This window comes from Typopeltis vanoorti, chromosome 20 (genome assembly GCF_054136105.1).
Source record: "Typopeltis vanoorti isolate ZY-2024b chromosome 20, IOZ_Tvanoo_1.0, whole genome shotgun sequence".
NCBI classification, from domain to species: domain Eukaryota; kingdom Metazoa; phylum Arthropoda; class Arachnida; order Uropygi; family Thelyphonidae; genus Typopeltis; species Typopeltis vanoorti.
Window position 1 is genome coordinate 85815029 of NC_143568.1, and position 12200 is coordinate 85827228.

Below are 12200 nucleotides of genomic sequence, written 5' to 3' on the forward strand. Positions count from 1 at the left end.
ACAAAAATGTCTTTCTTCCCCGTTTCTTTGGGAGGGGGGAAATGATGTCACTTCTGTGTTGGAAAGGGGGACTGCGATGCAGTCGCCCTACTCAGCCAGGAGTTGATTCCTTGGATTCCATTCTTAGTGGAAAAGGTCTAAGGTGTTATTCTGCCTGTAGTGATGATGCTCATGCAGGACTACAACTTCTAACCTTTTGTTTAAAGGCAGTAAGGAGATGGTCAGCTGCCTCTCTGTGTGAAACTGTTGTGCTGTCTGGTCTTGTTTATCGAGAACAGAAACCGCATATTACCGTTTTTGCAATGATGAAGAGATAGTTGCAGATCGAATGGTTATTTGACTCTGCATGGGCAAGATTGAGATATTTATCTTCTGTATGCAGACAACTGCAGGTTAAGGCTACCGTTTTCGGAGAGAAACGCATTAATTCAGTGTTAGTAGAGCATTCTAAGTAGATATGACAGACTGTTCCTGATCTGTAACAGAACAGGAAGTTATCTGAAACATCAGGGTAAAATTTCCGTAATATATTTGGAGTGGGTAGTGCATTGTGCCACATTCTCGAGTGAATATCTGAGTCAGGTTTAGTGGCTCTTGTGAGATATGGTAGGTACCAGTAAAATAATGTTTGATGGGATAATACAGAGTTTTCCAATGAAGTGCTTTGGTTGGAGTGTTGTATTAGAGTGCTGTACATTTTATTTATATTGCAGGGTGTACGTTTCTTTTGTGCATTATTGGTTTTTATCAAAAAGATGGGCACTGGAGCTTTTGCGTCAGGAGGACCGAGCCCGTCTTCCGTTATGCTATCAGGCCTAGCAGCTTGAAAAAAAGATTTTGTAGTGTGTATCTGTTTGGCCTGATTCCAGTATTCCAAGTTTGCGAGCGATTTTGGAAAGTGCCATGAGAGATTCGGAGAAAGAATTTCACTCAAGACCCTCATGCATTGCCAGCTCCATGGAGGAAAGAAAATCTCTTTCTGAGTGATGGGATTACTTACCATCGTGTTGTGGAAGATTGGTTCCATGAGGATTTCAGGAAGGGATGCTGTCTTCACTGTGTGCTGGAGGTTTAACTTCTTTCATCTTAGAAGGGAATCTTTGTAGAAATTTGCTAGATTCCGTGGCGCATGCGCTCTTGTGATTCTTAAGGTTGTGCAGAAACAGAGACCTCTATTGGCAGAACTGAAAATAGATGGTAAAAATCGGTTTGTGTGTTACTTCCTGTTGTAGGGTATTAAGGAAAAAAACGAGTGTGGAACGTTGTTATACTGTGGGCAATGGAGGTCGCGTTTTGTCCTCCTTTGAGAGAAGTACTTAGCTTGAAGTAGGAAAAGCTAGTTTGTTTGGTTCCATTTGAATCGATAGAGGGTTGACTGTATTTGTTTGATAAATTGCATTGGCGGCGTCAGAATATTTAATGTATGCGAAAGGACACTGATAGCTATTTGGTTAACAATTATTGCTCTCCCTCTTGTGGAGACAGAGGTTCGTATTGCCCACTTTCCTAGTACTTGCTTGAAACGTTTAATGAGTGTTTCCCAGCTCTTATCCAAGTGAGAGGGCATGTTTCCTAGGTATTTTCCCAGGTATTTGTTTCCCCTCTGTGGACTAGTGACCAGACATTCGTGAATCGGTTGGGTTTTTCCATGTGCCAAACCAGAGTCCTGTGGTTTTATATGCATTTAGTTTGGCCCCTGAGATGGCTTAATATTGTTGGTATGCTGTTTGTATGTTATAGAAATCTTCTCCTTTGTGGGCTATAACTGTAACATTATCAGCATATGCTGTCAATGCCAATTGTATAAAGAAGACCAGAAAGTGGACAGCCTTGTTTAATACCTTTACTGATGGTACAAATATGGTGAGCCTGTTGTTTATTTTCATGCAGAAGTGTGCTTTAGCATATAACATCTTAATAAATTGAATGATGCTTGAGCCATAGTTGAAGGCATTCAAGCAGTTGAATAGTTGATAGGTATGGATGTGCAATACAGTCTAAAGCTTTTTCTTGGTCTAGTATTGCAAGACCCATTGTTTCTCTGTTGTTGGCTATGCTTATCAGATCCCTTATGAGGTGTAGTTTTTAGTGGATAGATTCCAGGAATGGAATAGCTCTGATGACTATCTATTGTTTCGTGCAGAGCGGGTTTAAATTTGTTAGCAATGGCTTTTGATATTATTTTACAGTCGGAGTTTATGATGGAGATGGGTGGCCAGTTTTCTAATTTTGTTGTGTCCCCTTTCTTTGGGATAAGCTTAATAACAGATGTTGTCGTATTGAGTGGGAAGCCATTATTGACTTCGACATATATTCTGTAGAGGATAGGTCCAAGCTGTTCCCAGAAGGACTGCAAATATTCAATGGTGAGCCGGTCTATGCCAGGAGATCAATTTTTGGTAAGGAGGTGCGGGCAATTGTTAAATCATGTAGCTTGATGGGGAGCTCTCTCTTATGCTGCTTGCTGGTGAGAGTCTTTTCACATCAGAGAGAATTATATCGGTTGCATCCATGGATGCTAAGTTAGCTTGGTATAAATTTTTGTAGTACTGCAAGGCAATATAAAAGGATTTCGTCATGATTTTCTCTGATGCTCCACTATCTACTGTTATAGCAGAAATAGTGGTGCACTCTTGTTGGCATTTTTCCAGTGAAACGAAATACTTTTTGGGTGCATTTGCGAAGTTAATGTGCCTGCGTCGTACTGTTATTAGTGCTCCTCTTGCAGAATGCTGTAGATGTGAGCGTATGGTGACTTCTAGGGACTAATATTCCTCAGATTCCGGATGATGTAATTGCTGTTGTTGAAGATTTAGGACTGAATGTTTATTCAAATTCCCCTGGTGACTATATTTTTGATTAAATATCCTGACTTTAGCCTTAAAGATTGACCACCAATCGGAAATTGGTTGGGAATGGACATGTCTCTGTTGAGAGTTGTGATAGTCTTTATGAAGGTTATTGTGTGCATGGATGCATAGTATCTATTGAGCCATGCATTGTATAGGGCTCTGGTAGGACCAATTTGGCCCTACAGGTAAACACTTTGTCATGTGGGTGCAGGTGTCGATACCCAGGAATGGTATCGATTATCTCTAATTTTAGGGTGCTTTTTTGTGGATTCCAATACTGACTCCTGCTCCATGAAGTTGTATGGCAAGACAGTGTTGCATGTATATATATATATATATATATATACAATCGGGTCTCTTTTTCTGCGGTAGACACGTTCCACAGAAAACCGCATATAAAACAATCGCACAAAAAAGACCTAAGTTACGTTGAAAAATTAGGGATACGTTCCATAATTTTTTAAAACAGCATAAAACCGAAGCAATGAATTAAAATAAACCTAAAATCGCATAAAAAGTTATAAAAATGCAGGAAAATAAGAATTCCCCAATTTGTTTTAAAGCTTTATTAATTTAATTTTATTGAAAAGTAACAATTTAAAAAAAAAAAATTTATCAGAATTATGTCACAATTGGACAATATTCGGCAACGTTTGCGAACTGGTGCGTAATTTTCATCATCAGAAGAGATAGTCTGCACATCATATCTATATGGTAAAGGCAATGGTTCTTCACAAACAGAATTAGCTTCACCCTCGTTCTGTGCTGTTTTTTTTCTTCTGACAATGTAATCAGTGATTAAATATCAGTGACAATGTAATCGATGATGATTTTACTAATTTTTTATGCAGCTCGCGATATCCAGACATACATTTCTTCAGCTCACGATGGAATTTAAAGGCTTGTTCGGAATTTGTGTCATTAACAAGAAAATGATTTTCCAATTTATTGCACAGTTCAAGAGCTAATCGAATTATATTTGTAGTGAGGGAACAGGTTTTCTTCCGCTTTACTATCGTTTTTTAGATCTTCGATGATATCTAAAGTTAATCGATATCCAATAATATCATTGTCACTTAAGGCATTATCCACAAGCAATTCGTCACATCATTCCGGCTAAATGTATTAAAACCTTCTCCACCAATTTCATGTGCCAAAGTTATGATTTCAGCTGATAATGTAGATGTTTGCATGGTTTCATTGTTTGCAACACATCCAGACCAAGCTGTTTTCCTGCAGGCATTTAAAGTTTGTGGTCTTATTTCAGTGATAACAGATGTAACATGATTTAAACAGTCCAAAATAAAATTTTTCTTCCAAACGTCAGTTACTGTTAATGATTCATTTTATAGTTTATCCAATATAAATTGAAAAGAGTATTTAACGTAATCTTTTTTAAAAGTAGACAATTATGCCTTGTTCTAATGGCTGAATAATACTTGTTGTATTGGGTGGAAAACCACTACCTGCACATTTGGATGTTCTAAATGTGGATGACTTGAAACAATGTACAATGTGACTTGGTGCATTGTCAACAATTAATAAATCTTTAAAATCAAGAGCTTTTTGCTTCATATATGTTTCCATTTCTGGTTCAAAGCAATTATTGAACCATTCTGTAAATACAGCAGTTGTTACCCAGGCCTTTGTCTTAGCCATCCAATGTACCGGCAGCTGTTTTAGATCTTTGCCTTTTAGAGCACGTGATCTTAGAGATCGATTTACTCGGAGAGGTTTCAACATTCGATTCTCTGATGCATGCTACAAAGTAACAACATTACTCGATCTTTGCTTGCTTTAAACCCACTTGCTTTTTTCTTAGACTTTACGATGTAAGTTCGACTAGGCATTTTCTTCCAAAACAATCCTATTTCATCAGAGTTAAACACTTGATCGGACAATATCTACCATCTTCAATAATTTTGGTTAACTTCTCTCTTGAAAATGTTTGACTGCTGCTTCATCTGCTGCAGCAACCTCGCCTGTAATCTTCACATTATGAAGTGCAATCCTTTTTAAAAACCCGGTTATCCATCCTTTGCTAGCCGAAAATTCTTTATCAGCGGAAGTAGATGACTCGAATTGCTTCATCTGTTCATAAAACCAAAGAACTTTTTGTTTACTTAAATAACCACTTATAGAAATTCTTCTTTGAGTTAATTCTTCAATCCAAATTATGAGCGTTCGTTCAGTTTTTTTCTAATTAAGCGTCTCTTGAGTACGATGATAATTTGACACTTAGTTTTGTGCCAGATATGACAGATTTTCTCATTGCGACTTCATTCTTTTTAATTGCTCTTATAGTAGATTCACTTAAATTAAAATGTTTACCAATCACCGTAGATACCTCTCCTTTTGCTAAGCGATCTAAAATTGCAATTTTCATTTCCAAAGAAATTGCTATTCTTTGGTGCTTTTTTTTTCTCCATTGGGCCATATTAAATCTTTAAAATAAAAATTAGCAAAATTTAGACTTACAATAATGAAAAGACAAACACTTACTCACATGAAAAATTAAACTTCACGGACACTCACTGCTTACACGTTACTTACGTTATGCCAGAATGTGCTGCAATCCGCTGTTCATTATGTACAACGGGCAAACCCCGAATCTTCATGAAATAAGCACCGCGCATAACTTCAGAACCGTATAACAAAGATACGCATAAAAAGAGACCCGATATATATATATATATATATATATATATAAACAGAATGTAAGAATGAAGATGAAGGATTAATAAAACAGTCTGTGAAGAAAACCGAAATAAAAGAGAAAGACTAAAATACTGATGTGGTGATGTAGTTAGAGGTTCATGAAACAACCAAAAGCTTATCATATGTTCAACATGATATAATAAGCCACTTTGTAAAAAAAAAAAAAAAGTTGCTAATCGGAAAGTGATCAAAATAATAAATTGTACTGGACTATCAAATGGTCCAGTAACGCTCGTTATATACCAGAAAATTATGGTGATTCAGGCAGATTATCAAAAATCCTTTTTTCCATCATGCTTTCTGATGGTAGAATGTCATTTAGTTTCTCACTTAAGAAAAAAATAATATATATCTTGCTGGGCCAGGGAATCTAAAATAGTCTCAAAGGGTTTGAGATATTGAAATAAATGGTGCAATTCATTAAGGAAAACGCTGCTCTTATTCCTTTAACTATTGCTGGAGGAAAATGTAACAAATGACACTGCAAAATTGCTGTTGAAAATGCCTCATTTAAATGCAGCGAAAATCGTAAATATGAATGGGTAAACCTGAAAACGTTCTTCTGATAGATTGTAGTATTTTATTTATATCTTGCTTTACTGGTATCAATGAAGTAAGAAGTATCAGGAAAACTGACATAAACTGGGTTTTATTGGCGGCAGTATTTTAATTAATACTAAGTAAGAAATACCAACAAGTTTCGCCAACTTAGCTGTTTGGCTTCTTCAGGGTGAGAATAAAAGAGATACAAAACAACTTAAACTCTTAAACTGTTCATGAAGGAATGAACCGAATACAATTGTATTTTTTACAAATACAGAAGAAAGCGTACATCAAACGCATTGAGCGTGTATGATGTCAACTGTTGTTATGCAGGAACGTTCTGTAATTAGCAGCGAAATTTAATGCTGGCGTGCTTAATGATCGCCAACTTAGCTGTTTGGCTTCTTCAGGGTGAGAATAAAAGAGATACAAAACAACTTAAACTCTTAAACTGTTCATGAAGGAATGAACCGAATACAATTGTATTTTTTACAAATACAGAAGAAAGCGTACATCAAACGCATTGAGCGTGTATGATGTCAACTGTTGTTATGCAGGAACGTTCTGTAATTAGCAGCGAAATTTAATGCTGGCGTGCTTAATGATCTTATGAGGGTCTTCCAAATATCAGCTAGAATTATTCCTTGGTTTCTATTGAGGTTGTGTTTAGAACGGATGAGTGTTATGGCTTCTTTTATGTATCGGAAGCGGAAATCTTCCTCTAAATACGGCATGGAGCTTTTGTCCCATTCGATGGTATGGTTTGTCCTCGAGAAATGAAAGGCTAACCAAAAAGCTGGGTTAGCCTTTCATTCTTGTTTGCATCTCCTACGTGTTATTTTTTTCTAATTTCCAAACTTCTTGAGGTCTGGCAAATGTAATTTAATTTACATGAACAGGCGATGTTATAGACACCGGCATATTTGAAGAAGGCATGACTGTCTTTCGGAAATCTTAAAAAATGGCGGATAGTCTTTAAAGATTTAAAAGTCACTCGTATTTCATGTGGCTTGAGGAGCGTAGCAATCTTTTTAAAATCTGTCTCAGCATAAAATATGGCGATGGTGGATTTGTAACGTATTTCCTCAGATTGTTGTTGTGTGTGTGGGGGGGGGTCGCAGAAAAGTATCTTATGGATCCATTTTTTTTGGATAACCATTGTCTATCAGGGTTTTTGATATGTGGGATAGTTCATTTTTGAGATCTTTATCATCTGTAGTGATGCGAGAGACCCTATTTTTTATCATGTGCACAATGCTTAGTTTTTGAGAAATGTGGTACGAAGATGTGAAGTGCAAGTATCAACCTGTGTTGGTTGGTTTGCGATAGACCGCAAGACTGATATGTCCATCCATTTGTTTCTTAAAGTATCCAGGAATGGTAATTGTTTGTCCTTTTCAAGTTTCAAGGTGAACTTTATTTTGTGATGGAAGGAGTTGATCTTGGTAAGAAAATCAAAAAGATCTTTTTCTGTGTTTTTCCATAAAGAGCTCTGCACGAGGGGGGGGGGGAAAGAGGGCTACCCATTGCGAGTCCTGTTAATTGTTTGTAAATTGTTTCATTAGATAAGAAAAAAATTATATTTTAGGCAATGATGGAAAAGAGAAGTATTATCTTCAGAGAAGAGGTTTCTCAAAATGCTGATTACTTCTACTGGAACATTAGTAAATAAGGGTATTACATCCAGGTTTGCAAGAATGCCTGTTTCGGAGATCGAGATGTTCTTCAATTTATCAACGAAATGTTGTGAATTTTTTATGTAGGTATCCGAATTACGGATGTGTGTCTTTGTTGTTACCACACCATCGTCCTTCAAACTGAGCAGCATGAACAAGGATTTATCATCACTCCATATAACCGTTATTGCACTCTGGTGTAAACTGCTGTGCAATTTTGCCTACCTGAATTATAGCTCTTTGTTTTTTCGGACGGACATGAAACTTTCAGTGAATTTCTGCAGCCCACTTATATTTCATTTGAGACAGTGTTTCTGAGTCGCTTTCATATAGATTCCTCATATGCTGTGGTTTCCCTTTGCAGCCATTTGATCGATTGTAAGACATTTATTAGATTTTATAATGTTGACAGTCCATCGACCTCATGTATATTGAAAGTAGTGTGCCAAATAATAATAATAATAATAATAATAATAATAATAATAATAATAATAATAAAAACATCAGGTCAAAGTGAACACTTTTGCACATCGTAATAATCTTACCAGGAAACTATTTCCCAGATAATTTTACGGCCCATCTGGCTTCCGCTATATTTCCTTGTTGAAGTCATGATCTAGCCCACTATAAGTACATATGTGAACACAGATGTCTCCTGAATGAGGACCAAGATGGCGGCTCGCTTGTTAGTGTTTCGTGTATTTTTGATGGTGAATTGGGAATTTGATTGATATGTTTTTTAGCAGTTTATGCTTTCTTGTCCAGTATTATGTTCACAAGTATTGATCAAGCTTTTTGATTATGAAAAGTTTTTGTAAGTTGCAGGTTAATAAATACTTTAATTTCAATTTTTAGTTCCATCGGAAACCATCTTCTAAGCCTAATCAAAGGGCATACTAAAACTATATATCATACTGCTGGAAAACACCAGATTGTGTCTAAGGGATTTGCTATGGCAAAACTTCTGAACGAGACCATTTTCGAGGAGGTTTATAATGAATTCCTCAGATTAGAAAAACTTCTGAGTAGTAGTTGGCCGGGAAAAGTTAAACTTTTTGACTCATTCCCACCCTCTGCATTCACAGAAGATAACTTGGACGATACAAATGAGGAGCTCATTACTCAGTTGCAGTCACCCCCAAACTTTGAAGAGGTACGTGTGCGCAAAAAGCGCAAAACCACTGATACAAAACCTCCCATAGATTTTGGTATGGAAGAGGATACTCCCAGTTCCAATCGCTTGACCGCCACGAAAGAGAGGGTTCCACCGATAGTCCTCCGGGAAAAGGAAAGATGGACACAATTAAGGTCCACCATGATAAACTCACATATACAGTATCTCTCAGTCAAGAACACTGATGATGGTATAAAAATTCAGCCGGCTACTGTGACTGATTACAGGAAACTGACCAAAGTGTTATACTCTAGCAACATTCAATCCCACACCTTTTCTCTTAGTTCAGAGAAAAATCTAAAGGTAGTACTGTGGGGTTTCATGGAGGATATAACTACAGATGAAATTGAGGCTGACCTCCACCACCACCAGTACTTGCCACCTATTAAGATCAGCAGAATGACTAGAGCAGACAAATCCCCTATGCCTCTGGTCTTAGTTGAGATCCACAAAGCCTATAAGAACATCTATGATTTAACATCGGTTTGTGGACTCTGGAACACCCCAGAGCCATTCCATAAAAGGGCATCTACTGGTCAATGCCATAGATACCAGAAATTTGGTCATGCTCAAAAACTCTGCAAGGCAGAGTACAAATATCTGAAATGTGATAAGAACCACCCCACTAACACCTGCACCAAGCCAAAAATCATCTCGGCTAAATGTGCCAACTGTGGTGGCCCTCATCCAGCAAACTACGAGGGATGTACTCAGCACCCAAAAACCAGAGGGATGGAGACAGCTAAACCGCCTACTTCATCTAGAAAAAGATCATCTGAGGCCCTTCAACCCGAGACTCGGCAGCAACAGTCAGTGACCTACAAAGACAGTGGAAGCCAAAGGCAAACAAGAAGTTATGCTGATGTGGCCATACTAACAAACCAATATCAGAACAAAATTAGCCAATAGCACCTATTAACCTGACAGCAGTTATTACAGCCTCTCTAGCTAACATGCTACAAAATTGCAGTCTGTCCCTTCTATCCTGTCCATCCCTTCAGCAACTACCACTAAAAGATTCCTATGGGAAACACAGGCCATCCTCACAGCAATCATAAATGAATAAAAACAAACTCATTCCTGCCTCTCTTCAGATCATTTGCATGGAATGCGAACGGCTTAAGGAACAAAATTCTGGAGCTACAAGATTTCACTTACAGATACCAAACATATTATTCTAATCAGTGAAACACACCTTAGACCCTCTGACAGTCACAAAATTCGGGCTTATCTCATTTACAGAAATGACAAATCCAACTACAGAGGCGGTGGCACTGCCATCTTCATTAAAAATTATATTAAGCACCATTCTGTGAACAACCCACCAACCACTAACCTTGAAATTACAGGCGTGGAAGGTTTCACCAGCTCTGCCGGAAGATTGAAAATCTATTCAGCTTACAATCTACCCTTAAAAACTCTACTGCACACTGATCTAAATGCCATTTTAGGAGTTAGAGTACCCATCATTATTGCTGGGGATTTAAACTCCAAGCACCCTGCCTGGAATAGTAGAACCACCAACAAGAATGGCTGCATCCTTTCCAACTACACAGGATCAAACTATGCTGTTGTGGCTGGACCTACCGATCCAACTCATCTCAGTACATTTGGCACCAATGACATCCTGGATATAGCTATCCTACAAGCCATTAAACTTCAGTACAGCCTTAAATCACTAAACGAGCTGTCATCGGATAACAACCCAATTCTACTACAACTGGTAGAACAAGAATACCTCTCTCCTCCGTCTCACTCATGCATATCGTGGGACAGATTGTCTAAAGCTCTTAGGGATCAAATTGGACCTGTCCCTCACAGATGCACAGAAGATGTGGAATCTGCAGTGACTAGCCTCACCCAAAATATTAAGTCTGCTATAACGGTTGCAACTTTCCACAAACCTGTTCCCAAGCCTGGTCGTTTGCCCGAGGATATCATGGACCTGATCAGAGAAGAACAGAGGTAGGTAGAGATTTCGTAACACTCGCGCTCCTCAGGACAAAACAGTTCTTAATATATTGAACGGGGTAGTGAGAGATGCACTTAAAACTCATAGAAACCAAGTTTGGGATGAAAGGTTAGCCTCTATCTCACCTATTGATCACTCTATCTGGGGGTTACTGAGAAACATCAAAAATAAAAACAGATCGCTCCCCCCATAATCTCTAACCAGGGCCTAGTTCACACAGATGTAGATAAGGCAGAAGCCATAGTAAAGAATCTAGAGGTGCAGTGCAAACCTTCACATAACAGCTTAGATTTCAATCACTTATACAAAATCCACAGACAGGTCAGACACGTATTAAAACTTCCAGATACCAGTGCTGACCATATTGCACCCATATCACCTGTTGAATTATATGATATTATTAAAAATTAAAGAACAATAAAGCTCCTGGACCAGATGGCATTTAGAATAGGCGATTAAGCTGTTGCCGCGAAAAGCTGTAGTGCATCTGACCATTATAATTAATGCAATCTTAAGATTTCTCTATTTTCCTTCCACCTGGAAACTGGCTGATGTACTCCCTATACATAAACCAGGCAAGGACCCACACCTACCGCAAAATTATCGTCCAATCAGTCTCATCTCCAATCTGGGTAAGGTTTTGGAGAAGGTCACGACTCCAAACCTCAGTAAATGACCTAAACATCCTCCCTAAAGAACAGTTTAGTTTTCGGAAACACCATAGTACTACCCAGCAACTCCACAAAATTGTGGAATATATCACCACCAGCTATAACTGGCACCAGTGCACAGGAGCTGTTTTCCTAGATCTATCCAAAGCATTTGACAAAATCTGGCATTTTGGACTCCTAAACACAAACTTATCTCATATACGTTTACTTCACTAAAAATGGTCCATCTAATCCATTCATATCTTCAGAACAGATCAATACAAGTTAAAATCAACGGTTGTACCTCATCCCAGCGCCATATCTTTGCTGGAGTGCTGCAGGGATCCCTATTGGCTCCATTGCTGTTTTTGTATATATGTCAGACATCCCGCACAATCCGATGTCTTCCATTTTGGCCCTATATGTGGACGATACAGCAATACTAACCAGATCTCTCCGACCCCATTTCATTACCAGAAAGCTTCAAGAAAACCTTCTAAAGATGGAGGGGTTTTTCACGAAAAGGCCAATATCTCCTACAGGAGATGTGTTACTATTCAATACTAAAATTCCCTGGCAGACAGAAACAAAATACCTCGGTGTAATTCTCTACAG